Source organism: Chelmon rostratus, chromosome 11, assembly GCF_017976325.1.
Source record: "Chelmon rostratus isolate fCheRos1 chromosome 11, fCheRos1.pri, whole genome shotgun sequence".
In the NCBI taxonomy this organism is placed as follows: domain Eukaryota; kingdom Metazoa; phylum Chordata; class Actinopteri; order Chaetodontiformes; family Chaetodontidae; genus Chelmon; species Chelmon rostratus.
In genome coordinates, this window is record NC_055668.1 from 20,590,361 (window position 1) to 20,618,094 (window position 27,734).

At 42.7% G+C, this 27,734-nt stretch overlaps 1 long non-coding RNA gene across 1 annotated transcript in view; it reads left to right on the forward strand.

Annotated features, from left to right (window-relative positions):
- Positions 1–7,278: 7,278 nt before the first annotated feature.
- Positions 7,279–27,734, forward strand: part of LOC121614208 — a 75,475-nt gene continuing 55,019 nt past the window's right edge. Inside the window, exons 1-2 of the long non-coding RNA XR_006007221.1 lie at positions 7,279–7,561; positions 26,450–26,495. This is a non-coding gene — a long non-coding RNA (uncharacterized LOC121614208). The remainder of the gene's footprint in view (positions 7,562–26,449; positions 26,496–27,734) is intronic.

Here is a 27,734-nt window from a genome sequence, read left to right on the forward strand (position 1 = left end):
CTGGATTTTCTCATTTCGCCTGTCAACACTGTGATTAGTCAACAATTCTGAAACCCAGGACTGTGGGGCTTTCCTACCAAATACCACTCTTATCTGATGGTGGAAATCCCAGGTCGTGGTCCCAGGTGAGGTGACGGGTACAGGTGCACGCTGGTGGTCTACAAACGACAGGAAGTTAACTAGTTATTGGGGTTTGGCCTGCTTATGGGTGTGGTCAGCAGCTGGGCTGATGGAGGCAAGTAAGACAGCTACATTAAAACCCCAGTTAGGATTTTGATGCTGTAATGGCAATTTCAGTTTCTTTGTGAGACACACAACCTCCCACCATCTCACCAAATGTTAAACCCTTTCAAGGTCCTTTGCACCTCAACTACATGAGACACACAACTTCCCTTCTGTCTCTTCACCAATACTCAAATCCTTTTGACAACCACTTGAGACTTCCTTCTTCCCTTTTGCCCCTTTAACAATATCCAAATCCTTTTGTATTTATGTCTAGACGGTTTAACACGCACCTCAGGGGGTCGGTACCTATACCTGGAAGGGACAAAGGTACGAATACACACCTCTGGGTAAGGGGCTGACTCTGCAGCAAACAAAGGATGGGAAACACACCCCAGGGGTGGGTTTCCCCACAAGTATAAAATGTCCAGTTTTCCCCATGCTCGGGGTCTTTCTTCATCCTGACCGCTCATGTTGATTGACCTTTTCTTTGCAAAGGAAATAAAAACTTGTCGGCCGGCAGAAGTCTCTATTTCATTCTTCACCAGCAGAAGCAGCAACGAAAACTTCCACAACAATGCAGGGGGTCCCACAACCTCTGCCTTAGCTTTTAAAACTGTTCAAAAGTCTTGCATTTTGATGCCCGACTGTGTCTGCAAACCCTAATGTGATGTAGTTGGTGTGTGGGTGGCTGCTCAGCTCAGAGTCTCAGATCGTTTTCTAACCAACAGCTCCGAGAACATTCCAAAGCAAATGGAAAACATCCGAACAAACAAGCGGTCCACACCCTCCTCACAGAGCTGCAGCATGCAGAGCGGCTCCTCGCGCTCCGATCACACCCTTTAGATGCTAAAATGTGCTTATTGTGTTTATTTTGTACCATGAGGTACAATGGATGTTGTCAAAGGGTTCATTCATGCACATCGCAGCCAAAGCAACTGCCCACAAATACCAATAACTATTTGTGAACGGCTGCCAGACATTAGCTGAGTGATAAAGTGATAAAGATGGATCAGCGATGTCTTTTCTATCTCTTGTAAGTCTACTCTTCCTCATACTGAGGCTAATTCCCCTGGTCTGCGTGGACAAAACACAGGATTTGACACATCTGGTAAGCTCTGAACATTCTGGTCCACCCACATTAAAACGCCAATCCACTTCCTGTTGAACAAAGTATCCAACAAACCTTGAAAAGGCCCTAAAAAACCTGAAGGTTGAAAAGGCCCAAAAATAGCATCCAGACGTGACTCACACACACTTTGTATGGTTTGAAAGAAAGGTTTAGACTCGGAGTTTGATTTTGACATTTTGCGGTTATTTCTGTTATGTCTTGTGACTTCCTGGCTTTTATCTGCACTCAGAGTTGTTTTGGGTGGATTCTTGACATGATTCTTGTGTTCACTCCTAAGTTAAATGCAGCTTTAATGCTCCAAACTCTGGGACTGGTAAATAATAATAAACATAATAAGTCTCCAAACGGTTAATCAACGATCCCGATCAACTAATGGTTGCAGCTCTACTCCAAACATAACAGGTTTACTTGCGCGCACTGTCTGCATTAAACTCGTAAGAACACCTGAGGATTATCTTAAATCTGCTCATCAGGAGCTCTGCCACCTTCGCTGACCTCCTGCGTCGCCATGCCAACGTGCCACCCCTGTGGTATCGTGTTTGACTCTGTATCCAGAACCACGCAGTGTAATTTGTAAGATTACCAGGCCTTTAGTACATTCTCTGTGTTTAGCTAGCTGATAATGTGTGTGTGGTTTCCTGGAAACATGCGGCGTCTCAGTCAACATCTCTTCACAAACATTCCAGAGAGACGTCACATGACATTAACCAGTCGACGGAAAGTCCGGGGCCAACAGGAACTGGGACAGCCGTGCCTGTCTGTGGTGTGTCTTTAAGATCATCAAAGTCTGGTAGTTTTAATAGTCCTGGAGGCTCCGCTGAAGGCCTTTTAAAGGACTCTTCGTCTTTCCTGAACTTGTATAAGCGACTTGCATCCTGCTTCTGTGACACCGCAGGGCTACAGTGTGTGCGAAGTGAACTAAAAAGCTAAAACAGAGAGGGGTAGAAAAAGAGGAATCACAGATTTTACTAGTTAAGTAATGTCTCGTGCTGACAAGGAGACACTTAGTCTGCAGCGGTTCAGTGACTGCAGCTCATTACACGATGCAGGTTGTTTGTTGGTGCACGTGCTTGTTCGTGGAATATACGTTCAGGTCTTATCAAGCGGCATCTGCCTGTTTTGATACTTGCTGTAAACTATGGATGGAGATTAAAGAGGAGTCAAAGAGGGACAAAAAAAGACTGAAAGTGAAACTAAACTGAAGCTGACTTTATCTGGTCTTCATTTCATTGCGGTTGCTTTCTAACTTAATGATACCAGCAGATAGCAACACCCAACAACACTCAAACAGAAAGCTACCAGTGTGGCAGCAGGGATATGATGCCCCACCAAATGTGTCAAAGCCATCACGGTCCTGACTTGAGCCAGTCCTGAATAAGGAAACCGAACGGACGTTAAGCCTGAACCTTAAAGCTGATACTGTATAATCTATATCAAAGAGGTCAAACTGGTAGCAAGAGTTAAACTAACTGAAGCAAGAGATGTTATTGCTCTGCCACTATTGTTTCGATTGCCATAACATTGTGCAACATCCTCAAGCGACATCCGTGGCTCTTAAAGGATAAATGCCAATGATTTGGTTGATCATGTAGCAGCACTAGCAGGTAAAAATCTGTGCTCGCCATAGCTAAGTTCCAGGCGCATCCAGCTTGCTTTTCTCAACACAGTACACCAAGTTCAAAGTCCCATTTTCTAGGAGTTTGAACTCGGCAGTCCACTCAGTGTGCAGTTGGGACGTTCTTGCGTGCAGCTATGCACTAATCTGCTTCTGCTCATGTTCATTTATATTAGTTGTCATTTTTGCGTGGCAAGATCGGTGACATCATGGCACTGGTACCAAAGGGCTTGCTGAGATAACACTGTTCTGATAGGATACGACCTTGGACCTTGACTAATCTCGCGGTCTGGCCTACTAGCTAGGGCTAGCTTACCCCACTAGTAGGCCCTTGGAGCTGCAAAAACTGAGCAAACGTTTAAAAGAGCATTAAATCTTCCTCATGTTTAATATTCAATTGATTTATCTCTTTCCTAAAGAAAAAACAAATCTGAAAACTAAATTTGGTGTCACAATAACAGTTAGAGAACAAAAACAGCAGCTGTTGTGGTATGTTCATGTATGCATGATGCATGCTGGGTAACTTGTGTACCCCACATCTGGACTTGCAGCTAATGCCTCCCCAGGAAAGTGGGTGCTGCAGAATCACTTTCAGGCGTTCGGACCACACTTGGCTAAATGTGGACTTGAAGTGAGTTGTTGGGCCGAGAGCAAGTCAAAGAATCAACTAATTTTACGACTCAAATAGCCGTCTCATCCGTACTTGAGTTCATGTTGTTTCGGGGCAGTCTGTCAACTTCAGCGTGCTATCATGCTAATGATAACACGTTAGCATGTCCAATTTGTTTTGTTGTGTTTAACACTTTTTTTTTTTTTTTTTTTTTTTGCTGGAAGCGTAGCAGACTTCCTGACTGCTAGCTTAACAAGCAAATAGCTTCATGCATACCACAGTTGATCTTCGCCTGTCCTGAAAATGTTACCACGGAGTACGTCAATGCTCAAAAAACAAACAAACTGCAAATAACACAAAGCCGGACCGCCACTCTTTGCTTTGTAGTCATGCTAGCTGTCACGGTGGTCTGCCACCGAATCAATCATCCTGGTGATTGTCGAGCCTTTCTACTGCTGGATTCACTGTAAGTCGCTCTGGATCAGATTTGAATGCCTTGCAGGATGCCAGGTTGTGTAATAGTGTGGGAGTTGTTTTGTCCCAGACTACACCGAGGCATGTGTTGGGAAACCTTGACTGAGTCCAGTGTTTGTAAGGACTGTCTGTCTGCATTGAGCCTGTGGGAAAAAGAGCGATGCCTCCAGGAAAAAATCCTGTCGTGTTTGTTTCCACAATAAGCCAATCTAAGTGTGTCACGGCGAACACACCCTCGAACCCTGCGGCTTTTCTCACGTGTAGCTTTACACACAGCCGCATGAAGCGGCTTTCGTTTTAACCCTTGCTTCAACAACTGGACCACCAAGGAGAAAAAAGTGTAAGATGATTTTTAAAAAAGGGGCTCTTTGTGAACTTTGACATCTTTTCATTGTGGGAGCTGAGAGTCTCAACAGTTCAATCTACTGGATCTGAAAGAAAATCAATGAAAAATGTAATTCTAAGTAAATTATATTTGTGTTGAAGTATGACAGAAACAGTCTTTGCCCTTTCGTGACTGACTTTTATGTATGTTTTTATATTACAAATAGGCCTGGACTACGTATGTTTTAACAACACTGTCCCATTCCTGTATTGACCTAAATTAACTCGCATTACACTTGTTTAAAGGTTCTCTCGACAGGAAATACATTAACTGAGTATCAAGAATCATGTTAATATTTGTCTTCGCGTGGGTAAATCTGATCTTTTCTCTTTGTTGTTGTTGTTGTTGTTTCTTGGTTAAAAAATGGAAATTGTCAGGCTATGTGTTGTCCACTGTTTTCAGTGTTTATGCTAAGCTAAGCTAAGCCTAGCTAGTCGCTTGCTGGCTTTTGCATCATATTTAGCAGACAGCTATGAAAGTGGTCTCAATGTATCAACATGTTTTAGAAAATGTCAAACTATTCCTTTAAAACCAAGCAATGTCTACTCGCGATCCCTCGGCATTTGATTACCAGCTGTTAGCGATTCAGCTTGAACAAGTAAAATCCAGTGATTCGTTAGAAACAGTTTTTAAAAACACACAGCATTTTGTGTAATAAAGTAATGTTTTTCTGCTTTTTTTCCCCTGATAATCATCTCACGACACATTAGATTTATCTTGGAACTCCATGTGTGGGACCCAACCCACTAATCATGGTAACATTAGCTGGTATCACACCCTTCCTCACATACTTCCCTACGTTTCAGTCCAATACTCAGAAAATGATACCATCTGTTCATTTCAGGAGAAATTCAGCAGATGACATTTGGGTCATGTGTGGGACAAAGCTATTGAAACATCTGTGCTGGGAGGAGTTCGTAATCCCGACATGACAACACATCTTCACTTCCCTCTCCTCTAACGTCCACTTTTCTTCACCAGGTCAGCATCACGCGCTGCAGAAATTATGTAAATCCAAACAGGAAATTTCTCACCCAGCAAATATGCAGAAACTGGGCCGGATCTCGGTTTGTTCGAGACAAAAGTGCGTCCACACGAGGAAGTCATCATATCCATCCCATTGAGACTTGAGTGGGAACAGTGAGGTTGACATTTCCGAGGATTCAGAGCAGTGGAAAAGACACTCTGTCCCCTGTACTGATGGCCCATGTCTACTTTTGAGCAAGGCATCAAAAGCTAAATGAAACAAGCTGCAGGGAAGTCACCCCAGCTTTTGCCACAACTTCTGCTTTTAATTCCTGTGTGTGTTCATGAAAATGCGCTGAATTCCCCAGCCTTTTTGTGCATGCTAGCGTTTGATATATCTGCATATTGTTCTGTATCATTAGCCTGTGAAACGTGAGAATAAAAGAGGAACGACGACGGATATCCTCTGCATGTGGAGGATGTGGATTGTCGTACTGAATTCAATAACTCATTTTAATTCTAGGTTTTATTGTGTTTCTTTTATTTCTTTTATTGTGACGAGCTTCTTACAAATAGTTTGGTTTCATTTACACTGCTTGGACTCCCAGGTGGGTGGGAACAAGAACTTACAGATCACTTGTGGTGGAAACACCAGCCAGGTAAGTTCTCATGCGGTAAAGCACACCTGGCCCCCAGAGGGTGAATCCTGATGACTTTGTTGTTCCCCTGACTTTTCCTCCAGCTCCACATTTGTTGGTTTTAGTAAAATGCATGAAAGCTATTGGATGGATTGGTTAAAACGTGGTCCGGCTCCCCTCAGGATGATCCTTTAATATTTCCTCCGGCATCATCATCAGGTCAAAATTTGACCTTTTCTGGTACTTTGGTTCAACGCCTGTAAAACTAATGAAACTCCCATCAGCCTCAGCTTTACTTTGTTTTCAATGCTAATTAACAAATGTTAGCATTCTTACATGACAACACAAAACTAAGCTGTATGTAACATGTTAAACATTATTCCAGTTAAAGAGTCACTCTGAGCATGTTGGTATTGCTAATATTAGCATTTAGTTCAAAGCACTGGTGTGTACGGTCTCACATAGCTGCTAGCACAGCTGCCGACCCTGTTGATTGTTTAAATATAGTCTCAACTGGAAAAAAAGTCACTTTTAGGCTTGTTTGGATAAAGAAATTGAACTTTGAAGCTCGTAGGCCCGTGTTCAAACAGGCCTCTTCATCATCCGTTTTCAGGACACATACCACGATGGAAAGTTTTGGACTTTCTTCTCTTATTCTTGACATTTTCATAGACGTGTGTCACGTACTGCCTTCCTGTTAGTAATGCCAAATACACTAAACACATTATTAGATTCTTAAAAGACAGTTAGGTTTGATTTACACTGCTTGGACTCCCAGACGGGTGGAAACATGGAGGCCACCATAATGAAAACATCAAGCAGGTATGTTATCACCTGTAAGAAACAGATTTTCAGGCACCTTCACTGTATTTTGTGTTTCCTAAACTTCCTGTACTGTGTGTATTTTGCAGGAGAAGCAGCATGTGACTGATCTGTAATGCTGATCCTCAGGCTGTGAGTTCACTGCAGTGTTCAAAGGTGAGTGACTGGTGTGTTTGCACCTTCAGCTATTGTTAAATAAATGAATGTGCCTATGTACTTTACAGCATGCCTCGCTGTGTGTGTGTGTGTGTGTGTGTGTGTGAGAGAGAGAGAGAGAGAGAGAGAGTGTGTGTGATCTAGTTCAACACTGATGACAAACAGCTCCATTCATGATGAGGCTTCCTCTGGTGCAGCAGAGAGGGAAGGACTGACAGGAGGTGGGTGTGACCAAAAATACAAAAATGTATTACACTGCAAGTCTCGCAGCTCCGTCAGTATTGAATGGTGGAACTGCAGCGGACAATTGGTGCAGCAATTAAGAAAGTTAGTGAGGAGGCACAGAGAAACGGGGGGAGACGCGCACATGGCTCGCGGTGCGTTCACGAAGATTTTCACTCCGCAACGCAAAAGTCTGAAAGTGAAAGAAAATGTGTCAGGTCAGATATTGGTGCAGATGCGAGGCCCGCAAATGTTGGCAGAGTTTAAAAAGAGCAAGAAAAGGCGTGCAAAGTTTGCGCCTGGCCGCCGGTGACGCGAGGTAAGTCCGCCAGATGATTTTCAATGATGAATTAAACGCGTGAAACTCAGACAGGTTTTATCACATCACAGCTGGGCTCCCTTCAAAGTCCAGACGAGGAAGCAGCCTGTGACTGATAAAAGTCTGCGCTCACTGAGGCTGAATTTGTGCAATTCCACGCCGGTGTTTCATGAATTTATTTGCACAGAATTTGACATTGCAGAACAGTCAACTGCTCTCATGCGTAATGGGCGGTTTGAAAAGAGATAAAAGGAAGTGTGCGGTGTCAGACAGAGATAGTAACCCGGTCTTCCTCTTCCTTTTTTTTTTTTTTACTTTTTTAAAAAAGTTATTGAATGACTCGTTCTGAAACACGTTTCTTTGACTTGGTTGCACCTTTTTTTTTCTCTCCTGTCTTTGACTCTGGACGTGAAGCGTCCGCGCAGCAGCGGCCGCTCATTACACATTAAACCTGTGACTTGTGTGAACTTCACTGATCTTTTTATAGTCTGATGATTCTTATCAGCATGTGAAGTGTGGCTGCTGAGCGTCACCTCCTGGAAAGAGTCTTACCAGAACGCAGTGGGCGTCACTTAAACGCCTCATGAACTGCTGCAATCAGGGAAGTGACTGGGAGATGCTGCGTTCACGTGATGTCGGAAAAGAGCAAGGCGGCCTTAATGTGCCAACGCCTGCTGAATTAAAACCTCTAAAACACAACTAACTGTGCTTTAGCTAAACAGTTCTGGCAAACCGACAGACTATGGTTAACTGTTTGGACACAACATACTTTCTGCTGCCGCATCAGAATTAAAAAAAAATATGATTGAGGGTTTTGCAGGAAAGAGATTTATTTCAGTAAAACATTAATCAGAAATTTAGATAAACATATTACTACTGTGCCTCATCAGATTCAGTTTTTTTTTTTTTGCAGTTGCACAGGACAAGTGCTAGTTGCATGATGAAACAATCTCAGCTCAAGGTCCATTTAGTAGCTGTTCTGGTGCTTTCAGTTCCATCACACCATCTTCCTTGTCGACGTGGAGTTTGTCTACTTGTCATGGAAACGTCGATGTTTTTATTTCCATTTCTCTGGGCACTTTGAGGACTTCTCATCCATGATGGCAGGGTATCCTTAGTGCTCAGAAAAACTGGCCCACGCTTTCTTTCCAAAGAGGCTTTGGCCATAAACCCTGCGATTAATGGCTGAGCTGAGCTACAGCTGCCTTAATACAACAAGAAGATTGTTGAAGCTGCCTGAACTAGCACAAATACAGTAACATATAAGGAATATGACGAATGATGCACACACTATGAAACTGCTCAAATGAGGAATTTGGTGGCTTTTGGTCTCTTGTGCTGCCATCTTGGGTGCAAGTTCTTTAATGGAAGAGCATTTTGGCAACTAGTTGAATTTCAAGCATGAAGGTTGAGGCGTGACCTTGGAAATAATAGTTTGACCAAAGAAAAACTGAAATGAAGTTATACTTCAGCTGCAACCCGCAGTGATATTAATGAATGACGGCCAAGCAGCTCTATCTATCCACTGATGAAGAAATTGAGGTATGATTGAAAGCTCAGAGGAAAGTAAGTAAGCAGACCTTGAGTTAAGATTGTTTTGTCAAGCTGTTCTAACGTACTCTGTGGTCGTTTCTGTCCTCTTTTCTTTGTCCATCATGCACATTTTATTTCTCATTACATAATTAATCTCTTTGGCTACAATCACGGGTCAAATTTGCTATGACAGGGTTTTAATATTTCCAACAGTATTTGAACTCATCACCACACTGGAGAATATTTCTTCTCCTTTTTTTTTCTCATGACACAACCTGCTGCAAACGCTCGACTTTTCTCTTATTTTCACTTTTTAAGAAGTGTCTTGCTTCTGTTTCCTCTGATGCTGAACTTCAGCATTCAGAGAAATAGCTTGAGAGAATATTGCTCAACTTTCTAATAACTTTCTCCTCCATATTTCCTTTTGCCTGTTGTCACCACCTCATGTCTCCGCTATTTGGGCTCATTAAAAGCGAAGATGGAGATGAATTCTGCATGCTGGTGTGTGAGTTTCATAATGATTGACATGGGGTTTCCCTGCGCCCTGTTTCCTCCATTCATGTGGCTGGAAGACTGAGAAGTATAGAGCTGTCAACCCGGATATGACCTCAATATTAAGTGTGTGTGAGGGAGAGAGAGGAAGAGAGACAGCACATGTGTGTGCGTGTGTGACAGGGGGAACCAGAAAATGTGTGTGTGAAAGAGAGACAATAGGAGGTGTGTTTGCATCTTTTATTTATACAACCTTTATTTTAAGAGGCCTGGTCATGTATTGTATTGTGTGTGTGTCTCTCTCTGTGTGTGTGTGTGTGTGTGTGTGTGTGTGTGAGAGAGAGAGAGAGATATATAAAGACAGTGGCTCAGTCATTTCCTCATTGTGTTTCCTAGTGACCTCAGCAGCAAGCTTCCTCTTGTTACTTGCAGCATTTTGCATCCTCAATTAATCCATGTCACATCGTATGTATTTCTGGCATCGACACATGATGAGAGATTACATGTAAAATACTTGTAAATTGGAAAGACGTGTTCCAGCCTTGCTGATGAATCAAGTTAAGCCAGCAAGGCATAAAGCTGGTTACCGAGCTTCAGGTAATCTGTGAGTCTTATTATGTTCTTTCAGTCTGTTCTTCACACAAAAGAGATGTTCTTTTATAATTATGCTGAAGCACTGAATTCATAATCCCACGTTTTAAACTAAAATTTCCAGTCAGTCGTAGCATTGTTCTCTTTTGGTGAGATGTTCTGACATGCCACTAGGGGGCAGTGTTAGTCCAAAATCGGATGTGGCCTAAAATAAATTCCAAATCCAAAAATCTGAGCAGCTGGCAAAGTAATTGATTAATTGGCAGTCCCATCATCCCCCACAAGCATGTTACAGACAAGTGAAACTCTTAAAAAAAAGCACCGTCACTCTTATTTTACCCAATCAGACGCGTTCTCAGGTGTGTGTGGGAGTTGTGACTGCTTGATTGACATCTAAAGGGCTTTTTCAAAGCAGACATTTTGACTTGTCATAGCAGGAATGCTTCACGTGTTACTAGTAACACGCCGCCGCCTCTGTTCTGTTCAATAGTGAGCCAGCATGCACAATGCCAGGACTCAGAGCAGCTAAATGGAACTGTGACATGTCAACATCTCTTCAGCAGACAAAGGCTGATTAAAGTAGGATAAACCTGAACTATTGGTGCAATACGTTAGGTCCACCCAAACGGGACAGTGTGCTGACCTCCTGCGTGGGTGTGCAGGACCTTTAAGCAACACTTTTGGAAATCGAGACGAGGAGATTCAGATCCTTCCCTCATTCTGACTTGGCGTCATTTGTGGTCTTACTTGTTGGTCTCATACACAGTTTTTATGTTGACGTGTTCGGCACCTTATCTGAGATAGATTAACTTTCTTAATTGCTACTTGTTTTTTAAACATAGCTAATAATATAAATGATGGCTGCATTCCATTTAGGTGTGCCACTTCTTTGGTCCTGCTATGACGTAGATGTCAGCTTGCTAGCTTCGAGCTGAAATAATTGCTTAACTATATTGATTATAATTCTATTCAAGCCAAAAAATGAAACGTGCAGCTTTGCAAATATTAGGATTTCCTGCTTTGGTTTGTTTCATATCTCTGTAAACTTGATATCTTTGGATTTTTGCACATCAGCTCTGGGGAGTTAAACTTGGCCCTGTTTAAAACCTCTTCCACTTTTACTCTAGCAATATATTCACCATGAAGTCCCATCCGCTCTAACCATGATCACAGTAATGAATGAGCTCTCCAGCATATCTGTGACATTCAGTCGTTGCGTTGTGTGTCTGTAAGCATGGAAATCAATTCAAAGCATGAACCGGCTGGTTATAGGCTGCTGTGTGTGCTCTGCCTCCGTATAGACAAATTAGGGGAAATGTACACGAGAGACGTTGCTATGGAGACGCGGGCAGATGCAGGGAAAAGTGTGAGGTTAATTTCAAGTTCTACTTGAAATGAGTCAGCCAGGTGAGATTCAGGCTCAAGTGATATTCGGTTTAATTTTATCGTCAGGTCATGTGTGAAGTGTCAGCCGCAGCGGAGAGTGAAAGCATGTCGAAAGCGTGTCCAAAATGAAGTCATGTAACCAGAGTTTATGTTGTGCAGCCACAGCTCCTTCCTGTCAGCCTCGCAGAGGTCTGGGGGAATTTGAAGCAAAGAGAGCAGCTCAGTGCCAAGCTGGAAAGGAGTCCAGACACACTCACCCACAAAGACACATCACCTTTTTTTAAGCTGATGCAGCAAACTTTGTTAGCAGGCAGCTGCTTTTTACACACCCAGCAGATACAGAGCAACATTTTCATTCATTTCCAGTCGTGTTTGTGTCCAAATGATGAATTTTAGTCCAAGAAACACTCTCCTTTTAGCTCAGTTTTGTTCTCTACCAACTCCCAAGGCAAATATTTGCTTCTTTAGCTGCTAAATTCCTTTTTCTGCAGCTGTAACAGCTTTTGTTGTGGCTGGAAACGACGCTGATGAACAGCCATGACAGAAAACCAAAAGAGTAAAGTTGGAGCCCTAAAACCAAAACAATAAGCTGAAAGATGCTGAAATGCCCCATAGAGCAGTCATACTTCATTTGATAAGTTATTTTTTGTACTTTTTTGATTCATTGTTAGTATAAATATGTATTATAGCAGCTTTAAGTTGCCCAGCACCACCAACCTCAGAGCATTGGAGCATAAAGCAGCAGCTCTTCGGTGGGCAGAGTTACTCCCAACAAGAGGACCGAGCTCTCATTTACCGCCCAGTCAATTACAGAAGAGGTTCAACCGTTGCCTCCCCGGCCTGCACCGCAGCAGTGGGGCTGCTCGGCTTTCCTGAGCATGCAGGCAGCAGATGTTTTTAGAGGCTACTTCTGCTCTATATGTTGCAGAGGGAGATGCAAACCACAGATAGCTCATTCAAATGAAAGTAACCCCTGTGTCTATTTGTGCTGTGACAAAACCAAATGAGTAGGCCGCTTTTACATCACATGCAAACTGAAATTAGCTCAAGTCATCTCTTTGTCAAATTTGTAATCCCTAGCGGCTCCCTTTGCACCTGAATTGTGCCGTCTCATTGGCCAGATGGGAAATGAGTTAGAGCTGCAGCTTAGCAGGGATGATATTGACTGTTAACTCTACCAATACAGCTGACGTGTCAGTCAGTGTGTTTGATCAGATACTAGATTTGAAAAATGAAACTTGTTTTCTGTGGTAGGCCCAGAGCCTGAAATGATTTAATTATTCAGTAAATCAGCACTGAAAAGCAAACCTTTGCAGCTCTGCCGCCATTTTTATGTTCACACTTCAGTTGAAGGAGTACCTTGTTCCTCTGTGTGTTCCTCCTCTTTTACCACCTGTGGTCTTATGAAACCACAGTGGATAAAGTCACAGATGCAAAGTGTTTTTTCTTGACACTTCTTAACGCTGGGCAGCCGCTATGTTTCATTTCCAACGGTCGTGGTTTCAGTGGAGAGTAACAGCGTCTCATTGTGACCTTGAAGGAATAGTTTGACATTTAGGGAATTATTTGCTTTCTTGCTCAGAGTTGGATTAAAAGATAGAAACGGCTCTCAGGTCTGCATCTGTTCTTCAGGTTGTAGTTACAGCACAGACCTCCACCAAAACCACAAATACGTTTTTCACATTTTTTTTTTTTGTTGTGTGTGTGTGTGTGAAATAAGATGCAGTATGGTAACTAGTGAGCTTTAGAGGTGCTGGTAGGTGTGTTTGAAGTTTAATGCCAGCCAGGCTAGCAGTTTCCCTCCACTTCCAGTCTTTATGCTAAGCTAAAATAATCTCCGGCGCTAGCTTCATATTTAATGTACAGACAGAGAGTGGTATCAATCTTTTTTATGAAATTCTTGGCAATTAAACATTTTTCCCAAAACGACAGTTATTCCTTTAATGTTCTGAAATGCTTTTCCACGCTGACAAGAAGAATATTTAAAGGGGAAATACCGAATTCAGACAACGTCTGACTTGAAAGTGCAACCGCACTACAGTGAGCTGTGATTCTAGTGTGCAGGTACTCCTCGCCTCTCCTGTCGAGCACCTATCCTGCTGAAGTTTTGGGGATGTGCACACGACTACCCAGCATGAAACTGGCAGCTCGTAAACTAGACGCCTGGATCCTCTTTGGGCCCTCAGGAGTGTGCGTGGGCCCTCACAGTGAGTGTACAGCATGTGCATCATCACGGTGCACGTTAACGCAAACACGCGCGTCACTCGCAGCACGGGGACAGAAGCACTTCCTCATCTGTCATTGTCAAGCCTCGATTTTGATATGATACGTCAGGCAACAAAAACCTCTTATCGCCAACATCTCAACTTTTCAGGAACTAATAGCAGCAGCCTTGTTTGTAGCTCGACAGCCGCTCTTTAGATCTGCCAGTGGGGATTTGAACGTTTTCTGCAAGCCTGAGAGTTGGTGGAAAAACAAGATCCTTCTCCTGAGGGTAAAACGCGAAAACCACAAAATTTGTTTCATGCAAAATCCTCACTGAACTGAACCAATGCTCTTGGTGTGGCTGTTTTCATTGACTTCTCAGGCCTGTCAGTGTGAATTTTATGAGGGTGTTTGTGCACACCATATGAGTGGGTGGGTGCAGTGTGTGTGCATACCTGCTGCTCCTGTGGCCAGCTGGAACCTCTGATCCTTTCATTTTGGAGCTTAAGTGAAAGTACAGTGAGCAGCCTGAGCCGCCAGCAGCATTCCTGCCTTATCACGCTGCGTTTTTTTTTCACTGTTCATGTTTTAAAATCTTATCAGTTGATAACTTTCAGATCGTGTAATTAACTTGGGTGGCGTTCTTATCAGAAGCTGATGTTTTCATTCCTGCCTGTTACTTAGAAATGTCTCAGATTTGGCCGCACAGAGAGCCCTCAGTGGAAGAGATGAGCTCATGTGATTTCTGGTTTGATTTCAAACATTAGTGACCTTTTTCTTCACTCCTGGGCGTAAAAAACATCCGGGGTTCTTGTGAGTATTGTCAAACTCAGCCCATCCCAGTGGAAAGGGCTAATAATAAAAGTTGCAGTTTTTTTTGTGTGTGGAGGTTTAGATTCTGCAGTGAGACCACCGGGAACTGGTCTCACTCAGTTCAGTCAGAAAAGCTGAAGTGCCTTCAGCAGCTGTAACTGCATTCATACCTTAATAGGCAACACTCCCATGTGTGTTATCAGAGCCTGCACTTTGAAACAAATCCTCTTCCTGAATTGACAGTGAACTGTAGCAATGACAGTTCAATCACACCCATAATACACTCAGGGTTTTGTGGGCAGGTTCTGCTTTGCGACCACGCAGGTTTACAGTTACAGCTACTGGTTTCCAGTAAGATGTTGCCATAGGGTGCAGCTGGGTGGATGGAGGATGTGCGACAGTTCTCGTGTAGACGCCACTCAGGGGTTAACTGTCTCATGCTGTGCAACTTACATGTAACTAACGGCTGCCACAAGTGCGCCGTACACGACTGCTGTGGGGTTTTTAGTCAGAGCTACTGGTTTCCAATAAAGACCTGCACCCAGTGGCCTCACAGTAGAGGAAGTGGTGGTGGTGCAGCCTGAAACTTCAGAAAAAGAAAAAGTTTTCATGTGTCGATTGCTTATCTTTTCATGCAAATTGTTTTTGCCTCACAAGCATTTACATATCTGCTTTTTATTTCATTGAGCTGATACTGCAGCTACTTCCTGTGAGCACACGTTGTGAAAGAAAAGGTCAAAGTTTACAATGAGCGGAACAAATATCCATGTTTTATGCACCTTGAGGCCACTTGATCACACAATTCTTATCATTTATTCTTAAAAACATAAAAGCTGACATAACATGTATGAGCTCAATGTTTAGAGTTTGTGACAGTTAATCAATCAGGTTAGGCTTAAAGACCTAGAAAAGTCGAAAACAATCCTAATCTCCTTTTTATTTACTGTATTTAGTACTTTTTGCATTTTTTGGATAAGGTCACAACCCCTACGCTGTACACAAGCTTATATCACCACCTAGTGGAGAAGCCGTGACATTACATTCACTTTACTGGCTTTTATTGTTGGCCACTGACAGTCGAGGGTTCACTGCTGTCACTCGTTTGCCACTCACACAATCCACTGTGTTGATTAATCGAATAGACGACTGACAGAAAATTATTCTGCATGTAATTAAACAATCAGTTAATCATGTGTTGCTTGTCAGGCATTTCCAGCTCTCCATTGTGAGCATTTCCTGCATGTCTTTGTCTTCTGTGATGATTAACTTAAAAATCTTTTAGTTTTGGACTGTTATATGTGTAATATGAAGACATCAGCTCTGACCCTAAACGAGTAATTAAAGAAATAATCTAGACATTAATCAAGGGTGAAAATAGCCGTTTGTTGCAGCCCTGCACTCCACAGAGAGTGGGGTCAGCCTCAAACCTGCAGGACCACTCTGCCTCCCCCTGCTGTTTGACTTTGAATGCTGCTGAATTTGAAACCTTTGAGCCCTTAAACCTCTCCTAAAAACATACCTTTTGTTCATGTTAGCCACATTTTATCTCCTGCCGTTTTGTTACTTGCAGGATTTTACTTGTCTCATTCTTAATTTTTGCAGTCTTGTAAGATTTAAATCTTGATTAACCTAGAGGGCCTTTGGACCTTGAAACAAGAAAGGCAAATATCTATATTAATACATAAAGAAGCTTTAAGTACAAGTATCCAAGTAAGAGCCAGACCTCATTTGCTGATCTCTTACCTCTTTGTGGCTAGATACATTTTCATAACATTGAAAAAACACCTTCTTCTATCAATTACTGTCTTGCCACGAATAAAAAAGTTTGTATGTAAATCAGCTTTGAGGTAGAAAATATAATCTCCACTTGTGGGCTTTAGTTTTATCAAGAGTTATGTAAGAAACTGTCTCTTTAACATTTTAATCCTAAACTGAACAGAACAGGCTTTTTAAGGCATTTAAGATGCAGTTATATTCATCCCATACTGAAATCAATAGAAAAAAAAAAAATCTAATTTAATACATTTATCCAGTGAAGTTATTGTCTCAGTCAGCTTTAGGCGGCATCTCGAGGCTCTATTTTATTCTGAACATCTCCTTGACTACTAAACAGTGTGGATAAAATACTCTATAAGTGAGCCTGTTCTGTGCTGTATGAGTCCTGCTGCTGCCAGAAGGGGGCAGCGTTTTCCACATCATCCCCATCAGAGGGGTCTGTGTGCTGGAATTAAGGCCCAGGGTGTTTGTGCCCTCCAGCACACAATCGGTGGATTCTTTCAACCGCTGTTATATCCAGAGGGTGAACGTTTGAAGCCCCGCCCCCCGAGGAATGATGGATGGTATTGATTGGTTGGTGTGTGCCAGCTGGCGGTATTGATTGGCATACTTAAAGGCAACAATGGAGGAGAGCAGTGAGAAGCTGCCGGGATTGGTTTCACACAGTAGATCAGCTCAGTGAAGGCAGAGGCAGCTGTAGAAATGCATTAGGCTAAGTGTGTGTGTGTGTGTGTGTGTGTGTGTGTGTGTGTGTGTGTGTGTGTGTGTGTGTGTGTGTGTGTGTGTGTGTGTGTGTGTGTGTGTGTGTGTCCTTACAGTGAATATTGATTGAGCTGCAGTCAAAGTGTTCCGGTGTTATTGGGACAGAGGGGCAGCTGCACCTGTTCAGGGCCCTCTCAGGGTATTAATTAAAGATAATTAAGTTAATTAAAGAAGAAAATCCGAACACTCGGCCCTTGTTCATCACTTGTCCCGATCAATCGTCCACTCACTTCAGTTCTTTAGAAGAGGATTCCAACAACAGTGCGAGGCACAGTGGTGTTTTCAGCTAAATGCTAACATTAGCATGCTAACATGCTCAAAGTGACAATGCTAACATGCTGATGTGCGGCAGGTATAATGTTCACCATCTTGATTTAGATTGTTAGCATGCTAATGTCGGCTGATGAGCACTTAACACGTGCAGCTGAGACTGATGAGAATGTAACAAGTTTATTAATTGGTCATAAACCAAACCCTTTTTTTGTTGCTATGAAACAGGGCCACCATTGGAATTAATGAGATATTAATGAGGCCACAGCTGCTGATGCTAACCTCTCACAGCCACCTCTCAAGTCCGCGAAGGCAGAGCATTCAACACTTAAATCTGAGAGAATTTATTGATTTTGAGGCATAATTGGGAATTACATGCAACAAAATCAGATGGTATATATTTGACTGTTGCTTTAAAACACTACATGTTGTTCATGGATTTTGTTCTTAAATCTGCTCAGGATGCCAGTAAGTCTGTAGTGCAGACAGTGAATCCAGCCTGATGTTTACTCATCTCCTTCACTGTTTCACATCACTGTCAGGGATTTCCTTGCTTTTATCATGTGTGAGATTATGTGTTGCTGTTTCTTCATCTTAGCTGAATATAAAAGAAAGGTGAGAGTTTTATGACACAAAGCAAAAATCAGACACGTCCTCTGGTCTCATCCAGTTTGATGTGCTCATATGAATGTGAATGGCGAGCGTACAGACTTATAGTCTCATGTTGGAAAATTCAAAAGCGTAAAGCAGAAAGGAAAAAACTATGGCTGCAACAATCAGTCCATTAGTTTTTAACTGTTAAATTAATCGACAGCTATTTTTATAGTAAATTAATCGGTGTGAGTAATTCTTTAAGGAAAAAATTCTCTGATTCCAACTTCTTAAATGTGAATATTTTCTGGTTTCTTTCATCCTTTATGACAGTTAACTGAATATCTTTGAGTTGTGGATGAAACAAGACATTTTAGGACGTCATCTCGATCTTTGGGAAACACTCACCGACTTTGTCACCGTTTTCTGACATTTTTTTGACCAATAAACTAATCAATTAAAGAGGAAATAATCTACAGATTAATCCACAATGAAAATGATCATTAGTTGCTGCCCAAGGAGGAACTGAATCACAGTGGAGCTGTGCATTAAGACGGGCGGCTCACTTTATCACAGACTAATTCCTGGAGTGACGTTAGAGTCACAGACAGATCTTATCTAATTAATACATTAACCGATCCTACTTCTGTTTCATTAACCAACCTGTTAGGCTTATGTACATTTTCATTACTGTGTTCTTGAAGGTTTCTAAAATTGTGCCTTTACACTACATTATTAATCAGTGTGCAGATTATTTCCTCAATTCACAGTCTTGATTAATTGACATCAGAAAATGGTAAAGAAAAAGTGACATCATCAAATATCTCTTCTTGACCAACTGTCCACAAATCAGCCATATTTAATTTCCTGAAATGAAGACAAGTTAATGTCTCAGTTTGAGAACGTGCTTGAAAAAATGACTAAAACAGTTAATTGCTTATAAAAATAGTTGCTGATTATTTGTCTGTTCACTAATCAGTTAATTGACTAATCATTTTTGTGTTGAGAGATGTGTTTTAGTCATCTGACTGATCCGCGGTCCCAGAATAGCGGAAATGATGCCGATCCAGTGTTTCAGATTAGTGCTTCACTTTTATTAAATTAAGTTTTTCAGAGAGGCTGAGTCACTGCTGGACCCTCAGTGGAGACAAAGACATCCCACCTGCAGCGGCAGCCCCGGTGGTCTCACTCAGGCATTAATCATAGTGGAAACCCGAACATGTTTTCTCTCTTTCTGTCCATACACTCAGCCCACAGGACCACACACACTAATCTGGGAATACACAGAAATACCTCCCACACTGGTACACAAACTCATCAGATGAAGACCGGCAAATCCACACAGGCTCCCAAACCGACAACCCACTTTTTCTGAGGCCTCGCTCCTCTCCCCCCATGCCGCCTCGCTCCTCTCCCCCCACCGCCTGTGTCTCGCCGGGCTAATCAGAAACACAATAGCGTCTCAGTGTAGCACCTGGAAACTAATAGTGTTTAGACTCAAGAGGAGGTGAGTCAGATCCTCTGCTCCCTCTGACTCATGACCCAGGACGGACTCTCCCAGACTGGATGGAGAAAGCAAACGTTGGCCTGGGGGGGGGCAGGAATGAGGGAGGTGAGCGGGGGATTAATATGAGACGAAACAGAATAAACACTGCAATGAAAAATGTGCTTTAGGCCACGATGAGTTTTGTTGAGGCTGTCTTGATGGTCGGTTTGGAGGCTGTAGCTTGTTTGTGTTTATCAGTAAATATCCTGTTGAACATCATTACATCACTGTTGCCGAGCGACCACTGTTCCTCTTTGATTATACAATTTTCCAACAGTATGTTTGATGTTGCCTTTATTTTGGACACTTCGGCTTTTTAACACTCAATGTTTTTGCAGAATTTGCGGCTGATGCAGCAGCCAATCAGGCCGCAGCTATTTGCGTTGCTCTGTTTGGCTAATTTTGTAAACTCGCATATGACAATGGCGACTTTGGATTTTGACTAAAGCTTACACAAACCGCCTGTTCAACTTCATATGACTCAGTGGTGTAGGTGCCTTTGTAGCAGTGATTTCCAGTAGCTGCTGCCTGAACTGTGTCAGTATCAGGGGAGTATCAGGGAGGCGTTGGTTCAGGAGTTAGAGCAGAAGGTTGGTGGTTCGATCCCCGGCCTCGGCAGTCGACATGTCAAAGAATCCTTGGCCGTCGTACGAATGTGTGTGTGAATGGGAGAATGCAGACTTGTGTTGTAAAAAAGCTCTTTGAGTGGCGTCAGACTAGAAAAGTACCGTATAAGTACACAGTGCAGCGTTATTTATCGTGGCACAGGCCAGAACGACTCCAGTGGTCACACCCATTGATGAGGTGTGTGAAGGTGAGAAGGTTTGCGGGCCTTGAACTTCTCTCTCCAGCTCTTTTTTCTGCTGTTTTTCCTCAAACGCTTCCATCACAAACTTGCTTAAGTACAAGTGCAACATCAAGGAGAGACTGTCCAGAGCATGCAGGTTGGTGAGGGGGATGGACGAGTCTAACTATTATTCTTTATTAATTATAACCATGATCTTTCCCCAGTTTGTAACCAACCAAATGTCTATTGCCTGCAGCATTACCGTACTATGCTGATGGCTGCTTATGTTACCTTGTCCACCCCTGTACATGAGATAATGCTACAGTAAATGGCTGCGTGGGTGCTGGTTCATTCCAACTCGTTGTGAAATCTCTGAGTCCTCCTGCCCAGCAGTGTTTCCATGGTAAAACATCTCATGAAAAATAGTTCCACTTTATGTCAACGCGGCAACAGCAGCAAGCAGTCATGGTAAATTCAGAGTTTAGAGGACGGAGGTGCAAATGTTGCTTTGAGGAGATGGAAAGGCAACATAAGACAGGGGCAGATGGTGTCCATTTCACCCCAGAGGATTTACATAAATATAATAAATGTGTGATACTACAACTGGACAGACATAGTCCTGAGCTATAGTCACAGTGAGGTTTTTGTATTTCAGAAGAGTACATCTTTTACACCAAATGCACTACAAGAAACAATATTAAGCTACCTATTTGGATTGGACATCAGTTGTTACCTGACCCACAACATTACATTAACACCACTTCTGGGAAAACCCTCTGAACGTTGTTAAATCGTGTTAAATACAATTCTTACCAGTAGGAAAAAGGCCGTTTAAAGAAGTGACACAGCCCACTCTGACTCTTTCCATTGGCAAGCACCCTGGAGTGAGGTCAGCAGTTGGACCCCCTCTCACCTGCTGACTCACCTTCCACGTCGTCGCCCAGCAGGGCAGTTGGATGGGCTGCAGGGTGAAGACGTGGAAGGAGTTGCTGGTTACTCAGCACAGACACATGAGAGTGTCTAAATGAGTCAATGCTAGTGCAGCAGAATAGACTGCTGCAGCTTCCATTGTTGAGTGGCAGCCCTCCAGTGAGTGGCTATTATATGGCGTCTTGGATTTCACGTGGGTTGAATTGACTGTTTGCTTGTCCAATTAGCAACTGTAAGTAGGCAAGACTGTCTCACAGTAAGAGCGATACTCTGCCTCTGAAGAGTCCTTTTTTTTTTTTTTTTTTTAAACTGTCTTTCCCAAACCAAAAGCACAAGAGTGCTACTTCAAGGCTAAGAGTTAGCATCACATTAGGCTGGTCACTCAGTAGCTGCTCCTTAAACGCAACGTTCTGTTTCTACACTTCTTAAAATAAGGCAATTTAATAAATTACAACTGATAGTGTTGAGACACAAAAGTCAAACATTTAGTAAGTGTTTTAATCAGGACCAAAACTGGACTGAATACCAATGATTACTGGTTTACAGGGGTGTAGCACAAAGTTCTGGACCCTGGACTGGCATTCTATAAGGCCCGCTTCCTGCGTCCACAGCTCTAGCGTCTCTGTGGAGAGAGATGCTGGGTTGGTCTGTATTTGCTGGATTTACTGTGTGAACAAGCAAAATAAGTTTTGCTAAACTAACTCAGCAGCCAAAACAACTGGATTTTACTGTTTCAAAGAGCCATGTTCTGCGGTACTGGACTCAGACGCCTACAGGCTCACCCAACCACTGCCCAGCGAAAGATCAAATGTCCTGAACATCCAGAAATAATACAACAGCAGTAACACAGGCAGAGGGCAGGGTCTCTGCAGACACGGACGCCGACAGACTACTAACCAGCCATAAGTAATGACTTTGTAGGAAAAGTAATTATATGGCATGTTAAGAAGGAAAATCCTGCTGTGCCCTTGAAAGACTCAGTATTTCTATATAAAGGACTGTTGTATTTGTGTACCATCATACCATCATAAGATATTTAAATGCTCACATAAACCAGACATGTTTTTATGTGTTTACCAGCTGTTTTAGTTGTAAGACACCAGGGCCACTGAGTGGTTGTTCTGAAGTGTATTATTGCCTTTAGCAAAATGGCTAAAAATGTGTAAAATACATTTGATTCAGGCTGTTCAGATTATTTTTCTGTAACTGAGGTCATTTAGGGGGCTGCCATCATGTTGCTGTTCATAGTCAGTCGTGCTCTTCATCTGATTTTTAAAAATATACATTATTAAACCTCATCCAACTGTAATGCATTTATTCATACATCCCTGCACACACACACATGCATGTATCTTTGGCACCAAACGGGTATAAAAAACACAATTTTTACTATGAACTACAATACTAGCAGTTCTAAAAAACACACCTTTTAATCAGTCCTTATGTTCAAATAAATGTTCAGCAGTCTTATTTTAAAGAAGTATAACAGCATGTCTTCAAAGTACAGTAGTACAGTATTTAGTTATGGGCACGTAACCCATAGTAACAACAGTATGAGGGTTTGATTCCCACACGGATACTAAAGATAGACCCCTGTGCCATTCATTCTGATATTATGTGTAATGGGTTCTCCTTGACTCATCTGTAGACTCAATCTCCCACAATCCTCCCACAGTAAGCACTGCTGAGCCAGCATTTCTCAAAGTCTTACTTTCTCTTTTCCTCCTCATGCACCGAGTCTGTGCAGCTGCAGGTCAGTGAAGTAAACGAGTAAGAAAACAATCTAAGAAAATGTATTTTCGTTTTCATTACGATCAGCCTCATGTTAATTGATTTACTGTGAGCTATAGTGACGTACTGGACACTGCAACAAGGTATGGCTCCATGGCCATCCCTGTGGCCCCTGCTGCTTTTCCATATCAAGCAACATTCAGCAACTTAACTATATGTACCATATAGGAAATTCAAATATATTTAATAACAGTGTGGCTCTATGGATGGCAATGTTGGCCTGCCCTTTAGCTGGTTCACCTAGTTGATCCAGGATGAACTATCCAACATTCATGGTCCTCAGAGGATTGGTCCTACTGACTTGCTGATCGCCCTGACTTACCACCTTTAATTTGTCCAATACTATTAATGACGAAATGCCAGAAAACTAATGATATTTCCACCTGCCTCAGCTGTACTTTGTGTTTTAGCTAATTGGCAAATATTAGCCCGCTTACATGCTCAACAAAAATAATGAGCTTGGCCCACATTATGCATCAGCATGTTAACATTGTCATAATTGTGAGCATGTTAGCATTCAGCTCAAGGCGCCACTGTGCTGGAGTACAGCCTTGTTTCTGTGTGTGCCCGTTAGAGTGGGCCACTGTTGTATTTCTCTATTCAAAGTTGACAGTGGTTATGCAGGATGGCTTCTAGCTGGATGGTGTTTTACCAGAAACTGGCACACGAGTCTGTGCTGCTGCAGTAAGACTGCAGAACTGTCATATCCTGTTCATCAGCAATATACAGTACATATAATTAAGCAGGCTGAAGTAGCATCCGGTGCAATGGTCTGTGCATGTTCCCCATGTCTGTCACTGCCAGTATGACTACACCACATATACATGAGACATGTCTGTACTTGCTTGTGTGTCTATGGGTGTATGAGGGCTTGTGTACATGTGTGTGCTGTGAAAAGCATGGGAACTGCAGAGGAGGATGTGTATTTAGAAAATTTGGCTCTGAGTTCCCATGATTTCCTCCGGATAGGAGGATAGGAGGCAGCGCTGGATGGGGCGGGAGCTCATTTGTATCACAGTGACCCCAGAGGCGCGCTGATTTATGCTGTGAATATAGAAAACAGTACAACAATAGTGGCCAAATCCAGGATTCACGCTTTTTGGTGTTGCGGGTGATTTCAGGCCGGCTGCCTCTCAGCAGCGCTAAAACTTGTATCAGAGTGAGTGGCGCTAAGGTTTCATCTGACTGTAAAAACAGGATGGTACATTCACAGGACGCTACAGTCATGTTTTCACTGTATCTGTCTCATTACTGCTACGTCAGCATGTTTAACATTAGGCAAGATGACAAATCTCTAAATGTCACAGAAAGTACTTGTCAGGCTTAGATGTTTCAAGTGCTCTGATTTACAAAAAAAAAAAAAACGTAGGCAAAGAAAACGACATAGAATAAAATGATTTCACATCGCCAAAGTAAATTTAAGGAAGTTAAAGTCTTTAATGGGCTGAACCCATCAGCCTTATTTCCACTTTTTTAGGGCTTTACTGACTGAGCTTCACTTTTTGTATTGTGGTGATTTTTTTATTTGTGCTTTGCAGGATTTCAGTGGAAGCACTTTAGAGGCAAAGCATGTTTAGCTCAAACTTGCTCACCTGAGACCAACCTCTCAAATCACAGAACTTTTCCTCAAAGCCCAGGTGTGCTGTAACAAGGTGCGCTTACAAGAACAGTTGAACGTTTTGGGAAATACTCTTGCTTTTCTTCGGAGAGTGAGATGAGCCTCATGTTTTAGCGATGCACAGAGCTGGAGTCAGGATGTGGTTAGCTTAACTTAGCATCAAGACTTATGGCTAGCCGGGCTTTGTCAAGAGTTTGAAAAACATGCCCACAAGCTCGCCAATTAATATGTTGTCCACGATGGTTTAATAGAAGCATAAAAACTGTGGTTTTAGCAGGAGTTTCATATGTGGTGAAACTATTTCTTGGCTAATGATGATAGTTGGGTGAAGTTACTGCGTGCAGCCACGGAGGCCAACATCAAAACTGAAAGCTGTGCTGTATCAGATAACCTGCATTAGCCAGCGATGCTGCTTGCAGGATACTGTAATCTGGTGTTTGTCAAGAAGCAGTTCCAGCACATACAGTAACCCCCTCTAAAAATGCACTGATTAAACAGACGAGATACAAAGTGTTGATCAGTGAGCTTTAGAGTCGTTGTAGTCGGATCAGCTGTTTTCACTAAACATGTCCCGTGTCTTTGCTAAACAGCAGCTAGTGTAGCTACAGCTGACAATTACAGAATAACAGTAAATGCTACAATGTTGTGTGTGACAGTAGCACAGGCCAGTAAGCAAGAAAAGACTTTGATAAGACTGACTCCGCTATGCAGCAGTAGCTACTGCAAGGTAGCTAACGTTAGCTACGTAAGCTACTGGTCGTACCAAACAAAGCACTGAGCGTACTGAATAGAGCGACAGTGTGTTTTATAGTTTATGAAGGTTACAGGGCTCACTAAAACACGCATTTTTCACTTTCGGACAGCCAACAAACGCACGTTTTCCCCAAAATGATGAACTCTTCCTCGCAGCAAGGTGTTTGGCCTGACTTCTCCAGTGGCGTATAGCACGGGTGTGAAGCAGAGCCCATCAGTAGCTCTTCCCTGGATGCTGGGAAAGGGTTACTGGTACCTCTGGGAATTCTGGGAAAAAGCTGTTTATTTCTGAATTCAGCGGCCGATTGTGCCGTTTCTCATGACACTCGCAGTGAGGTCAGTCCATGGGTCGACTTCTCAGGCTTTCTCTTATGCACACACACACACACACACACACACACACACACACACACACACACACACACACACAGTCATCCCATATCTGCTTAGCTCGAGCTGTTTGAAGCTGAAAGAGGAAGAACGGCTGCAGTTTAAGTAAGAGATTCTTGTGTATTTGCTGTATGTGTGTGTGTGTGTGTGTGTTTGTGCTTGCCTCAGAAAGTTGGCCACTCATTAGTAGAGAGCTCTTGGAGGAAGTGGTGGTTACCGATGACTCAGCCAAGCCATGCATTTCATTCTTTCTCTCTCTGGTCTCTCTCTCTCTCTTTGCGCTCTCCTCCCTCTGTCATCTGCTTTTCTGGCTGCATTCTATTCATTCCTCTTTTCTATTCTGGCTCTTTTATTTTCTGTCCTGTCATTGTCTCACTCTCTCTCTCTCTCTGTCCCCCCTCTTCTGTTCTCTCTCTTCCTGATTCATCTTGACCTTTTGGAGGTATCTCAGCGTGTGTGTGTGTGTGTGTGTGTGTGTGTGTGTGTGTGTGTGTGTGTGTGTGTGTGTGTGTGTGTGTGTGTGTGTGTGTGTGTCTTTGTGAGTAGGACACTCAGCAATGTGTGTGGGAAGATAACTGGTTTCCTTCAGAGTGATTAAAACATTCCTTCTCTCTTCTTTTTCCTCTCTCCTCTCTCTTTCTCTGCCCTTCTCAGTTGTCAGTGAAGACTTTCTGATGAAGAGGAGGATGAAGGCTAACTGGTAAGTGAAAGCAAGCTGGACATGGGGGGTTTTCTTTCCCCCAACACTGGCTGGTATTTATCAAGCTAAGAAGAAATGCAGGTGTAGGAAACCCTTTTCTCTCAGATTTGAATGCATGGGCTGCTCGAGGACAATCGTTCTGCCATTCTAGATCAGCTTTTCTGCTTCAAGAGGTTTGATAAAACAAATCAAAAGGAAAAAATACCAGACTGTGTTGTAAGACTTGAGAAAACAGAAGGCTGAAGAACAGGAAGGGTTCAAGAGCTAGACGGAAAATATTGCAAATGTTTTCCGAGTTTTGGGTGGATTGGGCTGAGAGGCTCCTTGATGTTACTGTGAGTGTATTTCAGTTCTCTTTCGTCTTCAAAAAGCAGTTGATGAATCTCCTTTTTTGTTATTAGATCATAGTGATTTTTATTGATCGATAAGTCGGACAGCATGCGGCAGCAATGGGTTAAAAATAAGAAATGTAATGTAAAGTGTGGCAGTGGATAATCAGAGGTGGAGAACAGCACTGTGAAGACAAATGTGCTCAGTTTGTTGGCAGCTGGTCCGGTTGCGGCAAATATTGGCTATATTTGGCACTTGGCTGCATGCCCGCTTCTCCAAACTTAGTCATGTAATCATGGTGTGACGCATTGACCGCACCTGTGAGGGGCTGAAGTGAAAGTGCTCTATATCCTGGCGATATTACAGCAGCTGTCTTCAGATGGAGCGAGCTGATCAAAGAGCTCCACTTCAGGAGCACTTTGATCAACTCGATCAATCTGTGTACAGGAATGAGTCTGGTTCTGACGTTAGTGAGAGTTTCACAATCTGCACTGACGCATGTTATACAAGATATGTGAGCGGCATGTTATTTTACTGTGCATGTGAGGAGACTATCAAAAACACACGTACTGTACTGCAGATTCACACTCTGGCTGTCTCGAGTCAGCTAGCTATGAGTGGCGACTGTGTTTTTGCAAATTTTTTTTGTGCTCCTGTGTACTTTTGTAATGTGTTGGACATGCAGCGATGCCAAGAACTCCTATTTTTTGTATACTTTGTAAGCTGTCACTTGGAAGATGAAGGTGTATCTTGTTTGTTTACTTAAATAACAAATTACTTTTTAGGTCCAGTAATAATTAAATGATTAAAGCCTTTGACATATATAGATGCCACATATCAGTTTGCTTTACTTTGCATTAAGGACACATTTTGCACCCTCCGGCAGCTGCCTTGGGTTGCTCTTGGGTG